This window comes from Onychomys torridus, chromosome 4 (genome assembly GCF_903995425.1).
Source record: "Onychomys torridus chromosome 4, mOncTor1.1, whole genome shotgun sequence".
In the NCBI taxonomy this organism is placed as follows: domain Eukaryota; kingdom Metazoa; phylum Chordata; class Mammalia; order Rodentia; family Cricetidae; genus Onychomys; species Onychomys torridus.
The window spans coordinates 47,845,023-47,855,127 of NC_050446.1; the positions used below are offsets into that span (position 1 = coordinate 47,845,023).

Sequence of the window (10,105 nt, forward strand, 5' to 3'; positions counted from 1 at the left end):
AAACAAAGAATGAGCACCTCTTTCCTGCCTCACTTAGCTTCTCTGAATACTTTCTCTCGTATTTTTGTAAGAGTCATGTGTGTCCTCAAATCCTCCAAATTTTACCTTTCTAACATACAGTGGTCACGCAGGGCTTCCCAGCCTTCAGGTTGAAGGCTGTCTGTGAGGTTCCCCTAATCCACTTAGGAAGAAGTAAAGATCCCTGCGAATTGCTTTGGTGAGTCCCTGGCACTTAATGACTGATGGTGTGGAGTTTTTCTTTGTTTGTCTGTTTGTTGAGACAGGGTTTCTCTGTGTAGCCTTGGCTGTCCTGGAACTCACTCTGTAGACCAGGCTGGGCTTGAATTTAGAGATCCACCTTGCCTCTTCCTCCTGAGCACTGGGATTAAAGGTGTGCTCCACCACCGCTGGTTCCTAGTGGGGGTTTTTAAAGCTACACAAGCAGTGAGGGGAGAGGAAGGCAGGTAACTGTTCTTAGAAGCCAAAGAAGAAGCATGGACTTAATTCAGACAAGCATTCTGGCCCCCTTTCTGTAAGTGGAGAATTCTGGATTTCCAGAAGGCTGGAGATCTGTGCCTAGCTGTCTCCATCCTCTGTCTGCAGCTGTCAGATGCCACACCCTGTAGTTGTCTTTTCACTGTCTCCTTCTTAAATCAGCCATAAATCATTTCCAATGCTGAGATTTCCACACAAATTCCCCGTGGTTTCTCTTGGTCTGGCACTGCATCTCTCACGGTGCGATTCCCATTGGCAATAACGTCGGCATCTGCTCTCTTTGCCCGCACTGTTTGCAAATGCTTTGAGACCAAGTCCTTGATCACTGCTCCAGAGTTCAACTTCTGTTCTCTCAGAGCCAAAACACACACTGCCTTATCCAGTTTAAATAGTTTCCAGTCCTCATCTGGGTGGCAGGCTTCATCAGCTCCCCCTTATTGGAATTCTTCTTCTTCGCTGCTCCTCATCCTTTCCGTTCACTCACTGGAGGGGAGATTAACTCCGGTCTTGAACCATGCTAACAGCCATTCCGTGCCTCATTCCCTTGCAGCCACGATCCTGGAGACTCAGTTTGCACACTCTCAGAGGCAAGTTATTGGAGCCTGTCTGTTTGGGTTTCCACCCCCTTGGCCTAAAGATGTGTACAAAAACCTACTGTGAAAGCATTTTCTGTAGGTTGGTTTCTTCCTTCTGGCTTGAAACATGCATGGTTTTTGGTGGTTTGCATGTTTGTCATGTGCCTGTGGTTTGGTGTTGGTTTGAGATTTCTATGTGCAAGTATGCATGCCTTTGGGTTCGCTTGGTTTTGTTTATATACTCTCCTGAACCACTTAGCTGGACAGTTCCACAGTAGAGCTGGGTAGGCCATTCTGAGCACCGTCAGGCAGTGACATTTTTACAAGTGGTCCTTTGGGCATAGACGCTGTTTCTGGTCTTGTGAGAAATACATGCCCATATGCTCATATGTACATGTCAGTACACACATGAAAGACTAGTACAGAAATTAAAACCACACATACAGAAAGATGCCTAGTCAAACCCAATAGCCCACAGGAATGTCACCTACACTGGCTGTAAAGCTCTCCTCAGGTTTTCAAAGATACATTCGCATTTATGTGAGTATCAGAGGAAATCATAAATTCAAATGAAACTCATTAACATTCTCATGCTACAACTAGCAACATTTTGAAGGGGCTCCTGTATCATTTGCTACCCTGTTTCGAGGCAGGACTATCATCATCCTGTTGACAGAGGGGAGCACCAGTGGCTCATCCAGGGTTCACATCAGATTAGGGGAAGGGCCAGCACGGGTCACACAATGACAGCGCCCGAGTCCATGTCTTCCCGTTTGGATTTTGTTATTTTCCACATGTTGAGAGATCAGGAGTAGGGGCAAAACAGAAGATGCTCCTCCTGTCTTCTGGTAACGTGTAATGTCTTTGGTAAATCAAAGAATCTTTGGGCTTTTGTATTTGTTTTGTTTTTTATTTTATGTGTATGGGTATTTTGCCCGCGTGCAGTGCCCTTGGAAGCTAACGGAAGACACTGGATCCCCAGGGACTGGAGTTACAGAAGGTTGTGAGCCGCTAAGTAGGTGTTGGGAATCGAACCCAAGTCTTCTGGAAGAACAGGCAGTGCAGTCCCAGCCAACTCTTCAACCCCCCTCCCCCCCCAGTCTTTGGGAGCTGGAAGAGATTTTCCTGAGTGGTACTGCTTCCTGGTTGTACAATCAACACTCTGAGTCAGGAAAAGATCGAGCTGCTCCAGGCACATATTTAATTATCAGTCAGAACTTCCAACCCCAAAACGACTCCCTGCACCAGGGTGCTTTTCTTGCAGGGGACTTAGGTCCTTTGGTCCCTTTCTTGAAATGTTTCTTGTTAGTGAAAAGTGACTCTTAGCCGGATTGTACTTCCTGCTCTGCAGTAGTCACCCCTCCCCCACCTGAAGGAAACTGAGCTACAGCAAGAGTCCTGCCTTACTCTAGCAGTGCACATTGTGTGTGTTTTTGGCATTTCAAAAAATGTCAAAATATTTATAAGGGAGATGAATATTTCAATAACAATGGGAAAGCCGCTCATCATGTTCCAGTGATGACAACAGCGGGGATTCAATTAAGATTTGATAAATCAATTGAATTTCACCTTCAAAGATTTAGGAAGTTTTCTCACACCGACTACCGAAACCCTCTAAACTTTGTAAAAAAAAAAAAAAAAACAAAACAAAACCTAGTTTCTGGAATAGAAATGAGGAGTATGAGCAGATATGGAAATGTTTACACAGCCTCACAGAGGGGCTCTCTCCTTATCTGTGACCATACAGAAGAAAACCCTCATGTGCAATCCCAGGCCTGGGATTAGGGGTAGACATGAGTTCAAGGCCAGCCTGGACTGAATGACAAAGCTCAGCCCCAAAGTCACAAAGCTGGTCTACTTTGTGTGTGTGTGTGTGTGTGTGTGTGTGTGTGTGTGTGTGTGTGTGTGTGTATGTGGGTGCTCAGGCATCTTCCAATCATTCTCCACCTTGTTTTTGGGTCTTTCACTGCACCCAGAGCTCACAGGCTGGAGTGGCTGGCCAGTGAGACCCAGAATCCTCTTGTCTCTGTCTCCCCAGCATTGGATTGACGGTGTGCTCCCCAAACTCATGTTCTCAGGCTTTCATGCCAAGCACTTTACAGACTGGAGAGGAGAAATTAGTAGAATCATTGTATCTTGGGTGAATTGCAAATGAAATAGTTGTTTTCACTGTATCTAGGATAAACTTCAGAATGAATAGTTGTTTTCTAGAAGTATTTTGACCTTGAAGAAATTGTTGTGGAAAACAATGATTATTTTCTGTGACTTATAGGGTTGTTTTTCTGAAGGAGCTTTATAGCCTTTGCATGTCTTTGATCACAAGATGGTCCTGGCACACCTGGAGCATCTTGAATTGTTGGGTACAGCAAACAGTACACAAAAATGACTAAAGTTGTAAGGGGTGTAATTTTTTCCTTAAAAAAAAAAAAAGAACCACATAGATTAGATCAGGGGCTTTGGTATGAGGAACTTGTTTTATCCAAAAAACAAGTTTTGTGTAACGATCAATAAATATGTCTTTGCATGCTGTTCCAGTTTCAGTTCACAGAAACTGTTCTCCCTGCTGTAAAAGAACCTGAATCGCATCTTGTAGTGACCCCCTTTCTTTGTCCCACAAAACACAACACCCGAAAAACAGGCTGAGCCATCTCCCCAGCCCCTGAGGCTCTCTGCCCTTACCCTTTCTTTAGATTACAGTAGATTCCCAGTGGGCTCCAGGACAGATGAGGAAATGCTGAAGAGCTGGGCAGGGCAAACTGGTGGGGACTCAAAAGTTGCTCAGTTGAGAAGCAGGACATGAAGTCAACAAAGCTGATTAGCAGGAACCATGTAAAAGAACTCGGTGCTGAGATCACAACATTCCTAAGTGGGTGGCTTTAGCACTGTGAGTACAAGGGGACTTCCATAAAACAGCCACAGAAAAGAGCACCTTAGTGACAGCCATGCCTGGGGCTCTCTGCACTTCACCATTGGCAGAGTAGGAAGCCACACCAGGTAAGAGCGCTGGAGCAGGAGCCTTGCAGTCTCACAGAGTCTGGTGGGAAGCCCAGGAACACCAGTGAATGGAAGTTCAGGGAGCTGCTGAGAGAGGACCCTTTTTTATGAGATCTCACTTCTCCATGCAATCTTGTAGAGTCGTGTTGTTCTGTGTTGAGGATAAAAACTACTCACATTCCATCATCTCTGTGGGAGGCCAGCTCCCACCTTTTGAAGGGCTCCCATGAGGAGGAGAGAGGAATAAGAAACTTTCAGATAGAAAGATAGCAGAGAAGAGACAGACAAAAAAACAGGACAGCTTCGGGAGGACCTGGATGAAAACCCACTGGCCCCTTCTGTCGATTCAAGGCTTTTTATAACAACGCCAATGGGCGGGGCAAAAGACCTCCCCCTTGCTAGATCAAAGCATACCACACAGCTAAGTGCAGACCCTTCCAAACACCCAATAACCAGGTCATGGTCCAATCATTCCCCTATGTAGCCCTGCTGGGTAAAGCAAGCTCAGATCTCACTAGAAAACCTCTGTGGGTCTCCACACATCTTTCTCTGCCTTTCCCAACTCTAAGCCAGTTTATAATCCATGGAATTCTGTGATATTTTCTTTTAAGTTACAATTCAGTGGCTTTCAACTCTAACTATATATCAGAAGCTCCCACATAATAACCATTGTCTAGGCTCTTCCAAATGAGTGCCTAGAATCAGCATCCAACAGTAGACCCAAGTCGGGAATGTGTTTGTAACTTCCTAGACTGTTGTGTGAACAGTCGGACAAGCGAGGAGATCCAGTGTCCCCCAGCAGTAAGAAGTCTTCTAAAATTCTGGTTTTAATGTGTGTACAGTTACCCGGGGATCTTGTTAAAGTGCAGATATTGGTTTGGTTGTTCCCTGGGGACCGAGGTGCTGAACAGATAACAACCTCTCCTGGTGATGCTGACATCACCATGTGCAAACTGCTTCTGAGTCTACAAAGACGGCAGAAAGACGAAGCTGGGTAAGAAATTCTCGAGTGGAGTGGACAGAAATGAGAACAAAATAATGAAATTTCCTTCTGTCACCAGAGAGGGTTTACCCAGCAACCAATGGAAACAGATGCGGAGACTCACAGCCAAACCTTAAGGCAGACTTCGGGGAATCTTGTGGAAGAAGATGAGGAAAGATTGTAGGACCCAGTGGTGTCAAGGCCACCCCAAGGAAACCCACAGAACCAACTAACCTGGGCTCATAGGGGCTCACAGAGATTGGCTAACAACCAGGGAGCCTACATGGGACTGACCTAGGCCCTCTGCACATATGTGACAGTTGTGTAGCTTGGTCTTCCTGTGAGACTCTTAACAGTGGGAGCAGGGGCTGTCTCTGACTGTGTTGCCTGCTTTTGGGACCCTTCCCTCCTACTGGATTACCTCATCCAGACTTAATAGGAGAGGAGGTGCCTAGTCTCACTGCAACTTGATATACCAAGGCTGGCTGATATCCATGGGAGGCTCACCTGTATCTGAAGAGAAACAGTGGAGGAGGAGGGGGGGGGGGAGGGGGAGCTGGAAAGAGGGAAAACTTTGATTGTGATGTAAAATCAAAAATAAATATATAAGCAAATAAAAAAGTTTAAGACAAAAAAATAAGAACAAAATTATGAAATTTTCTATGAAAAGCACAAAACAGGAAATATATATGGCTTTTTCTTATTAAACCTGTGATTTTTTTCTATGAAAGGGTATTTTTATTATTTTCTTACATAACATCTTAATGAATACACCATTTGCACTTTCTCAGCTGGCAAATAAGACAGAAGCAAAATTTCCTCAATTGCTTGGAAAATCAAGAGTTGTCACCTGTCTTGGGGGGATCCAGTTTCTTACGGTGCCTGTGATACTGTCCGTGCTGGTACTGACTCTTTGTGGCGAAGAACACCTTGCTGAGCTGCTCTATCATGGGGCCTTGCTCAAGTTGTTTGTGCTGTGGGATGTTCTGTATGTCAAATGTGTTTCTCTGATTGGTTAAAATAAATAAAGTGCTGATTGGCCAGTAGCCAGGCAGGAAGGATCGGGTAGGCAGGACAAGGAGGAAGAGAACTGTGGGAAGCAGAAGGCTGGGTAGAGACACTGCCAGCTGCTGCCATGACAAGCAACATGTAAAGACACCGGTAAGCCACAAGTCACGTGGCAAAGTATAGAAGTAGATAACAAGAAGCCTGCCACGGCCATACAGTTTGTAAACAATGTAAGTTTCTGTGAGTTTACTTGGTTGGGTCTGAGCTACTATGGGACTGGTGGGTAAGAGAGATTTGTCCTGACTGTGGGCCAGGCAGGGAAACTCTAACTACATGTTTGCTTTTTTACTTCTAATTTGGTTTTCAGCACTTGTTCGTAAGTTTCTTCATTATTATGCAAAATGTCTGGTTGAGGGATAGGTCTGGTGTGCTCGTAGGGATGTCCACAGCAGGGTGGTAGCACACTACTGTCCTGCCATCGGAGGTCAAGGCAGCTCTACCTTGCAGTTGTAGTCCTCTGGGAGAGAAGGATATGTGGACTTAGGACAGACACTGGATAAAGCTTCATTTTGGATTGGAAATAAATGTTTCCAGATAGTTCTGTTTGATGTCACCCATTTGACTGCTGATGCCATGATCCTTATCAGGTGGTTTGAAAAAGATATTGTGAGGAGAGATCGCTTCTAAAATCTGTTTCTAGGCACATAGATTTCAATCCTGGGCGGGCCAGCCATCTTGCCTCAGTCTAAACCTGTGATCTTAGCTAGAAGGTTGGAAGCAATGGCCTCTTTTTTATATGATGAAAAATTAGTGTGAGATGGCTGTGGTTTGAATGGCTGTGTACTAACTACATACATCTCACCCACCAAAATACACACACACATGCACACACACACACACACACACACACACATACACACACAAATGCGCGCATACACACACACATACACACATATATACATATATATGTGTGTGTATATATATATATATACACACACGCACACACACATACACACATATATATGTATGTATGTATATATATACACACGCACACACATATGTATGTATATACATGCACACATACATATATATGTATGTATGTATATACACACACGCACACACATACATGCACACACACATATATATGTATGTATATATATACACACATATATATAGGTATGTATGTATATATATATATATATATATACACACATGCACACACACATATATGTATGTATATATACAGACACACACATATGTATAGATATATGCTATGGTCTTTCTACCTTGTGTCCAGCATCATATATGTGGAGTAAGGGGGATCAAATACAATACCTTGGCTTCAGGCCCTCTGTACCTGTTCACCACCCTGACCTCAAAGGCCATTGGAAGGGATGAGCTGTTCCAGATTTGCTAACTGAAGGACCATGCTGATCTCAGAGCACACACACGTGGGGTGGAGGCCTAGCTGTACTGTGGTGGTGGCAGCCTGAGCTCTTTGGTGACCCTTAGTTTTCTCTTGCTGTGATAAAACACCATGACCAAAAGCAACTTGGGGAGGAAAGGGTTTATTGCAGCCTACAATTCTCAGGTCACACCTCATTATTGAGGGAAGTCTGGGCAGGAACTCAACGCAGAAAACTGGAAGGCAGGAGCTGAAGCAGAGGCCGTGGAGGAATGCTGCTTACAAGCTTGCTTCCCATGGCTTGCTTAACCTGCTTTCTCATACCATCCAGGATCACCAGCCTAGGGGTGGTACCGCCCACAGTGGGCCGAACCCTTCTACAGCAATCATTAATCAAGAAAACATTCCACAGACTTGCTTACAGGCCAATGTGATGGGGGCATTGTCTCAGTTAAGATTCTCTCTCCCCAGGTATGTCTAGGTTTGTGTCAAGTTGACAAAACCAACCAGTACAGCGACAAGACTTTACACCAAGTGCCAGGCAGAGTCCATGTGGGTTAGGTGTAGTGAGGAATAGTGGAAAAGAGCACTGAGGATGCAACGTGGGTAGAAAGGGCAGGGAGTTAGGTAGAAAGCACCAAGAACATAGTTGTGGAAGGCCAGGCAGAGCAGGGGGACCAGTGTGGTTTTAAATGTCAAGTACACGTTAGCATAATATCACCCACCTTCGCTATTTTGCAGTGTGCAGTGCAGTCAGTGTGCAGTGCAGTCAGTGTGCAGTGCAGTGGCATTCTGCGTATTCCACAACTGTGTCATGGTTACTGTCCTTCTATAGAACTGCTCCATCTTGCAAAATAAAAACTCTGCACTGACCCACTTTCCATCACATGTAAGTGGAGCAATTATATGTGTGTGTGTGTGGAGTAAGGGGGAATTATACACACACACACACACACACACACACACACATACATATATATATATATATATATATATATATAATATATATAATTTGTTTATTTTATACATCTTTAAAGTTCACCTATCTACCTTGAGTTGGTTTTTTTTTTTTCTCTCCTCTTTCTCTCTAATGACCAGGTCTCGTGTAGCCTAGACAGCCTTCCAACTTATTACGTAGCCTAGGGTGGCCTTGAACTCTTGATTCTCTGCCTCTGCCTTTCAGTGCTGGAGTTGCAGGTGTCTAATCCTTCAAGGCTGAACAATGTCTCATTGCAGCAGATGCCATATATTGTTTACTTACCTGTCTGCTGACAGTCAGTTGAGGTATTTCCACTTTGGGGCTTTTATGAATAATGATACGACGAGCATGGGTGTACAAGTTGCTCTTCAGGACTTTCTAAATTTTTCTTTTGAAAATATAGCCAGAAATAGGATTGCTGGAAAGTCTATTTTTACTCTTTACAGGTATCACTGTACCATTTTCCACTCTCACCAACGGTGCAAGACTTTCTAATTTCTCCATGTCCCCCACAACACTTCTTTCTCTCCCTCCTCCCCCACCTCCTCTTCTCCTCCCCAGATCCCCCTCTCCCCTCTACAGGGACCTGAACCCAGGGTCACAGACTAGGTAATTACTCTACCATTGGGTCATTTTTCCCTTTTAAATTATGTGTCTGTGTGTGCGTGCATTCCTGTTGAGTATTTGTGCCCCGGGAGGCTAGAAGGCATTGGATTCCCCTGGAGCTGGAATTAGAGAAGAGCTGAGCCAACTGCTGCAGGTGCTAGGAACCGACTCAGCTCTACTGTGGGAGCAGTACTTGCTCTAGACTACACCACTGAGCCATCTCTCTAGCCCCACTCCCCTCCTTTCGGTAGCCGTCCTAACAGTATAAGGTATTCTCTCACAGTGGTTTTGAATTTTATTTTCTAATAATGAGAACCCTTAGCAATTTTCACGTCACTGGCCACTATTTACACATGCCTTTTGAATACATGTTCATTCAAGTCCTTTGCCCAATTTAGATTATTTTTTTCATTTCTTTTGGAGACAGCGTCTCACTATGTAGCCCACGCTGGTTTCAAACTCAATCCTCTTGATCAGACTCCTGAGAGCTTAGATCACAGGATGTACCATCCTGTCGGGTGCCTTTTGCTTCTTTTCCAGTCAGGTGATTTTATTGTTGAAAGGGGTTTGTGTTTGTTTTTTTTTTCTTCTTCTTTTTTTTTTTACATAGGGAAATTCTAGCTTCTAAACCCTTTTCGAATACATGATTTGTAAATATTTTCTTCTATTCCATGGTATAAACCACTTGAGGCATACCAGTGGCCAGGCCCCTCCCTTGAAAACCTCCAACTGCCTGTTTACAGCCACAGAACACTCTAACTGCCCAATGGCTGGACCCAGACCAACACCCCCATCACCACCCTACAGAGTAAAAAGCCCAATCTCTGAACTTGAAATCCCACCAATTCCCACCCTGGAAAGTGTCACCCTAAAAAGCTCCATCCCTTTCCCCAAAAAACTACAGAAACTCTGCCTTCTGTTCAGGTCTCTGCTGTTTCTCACCTGAGAGGAAGCAGCCACCCTTCTGGTTTTTTCCCTCCCAATAAATCTCTTGTGTGAGGTTTGTTGTGCGGTGTGCCTCTGTGGTTTTCCTTGGCTCCCAACTGCCAGGATACCTTTCC

General features: G+C 44.6%; 1 pseudogene; it reads right to left on the bottom strand.

The window, feature by feature from the left end:
* Positions 1 to 653: 653 nt before the first annotated feature.
* LOC118581760 lies at positions 654 to 6,693 on the bottom strand (annotated as a pseudogene).
* Positions 6,694 to 10,105: the final 3,412 nt, after the last annotated feature.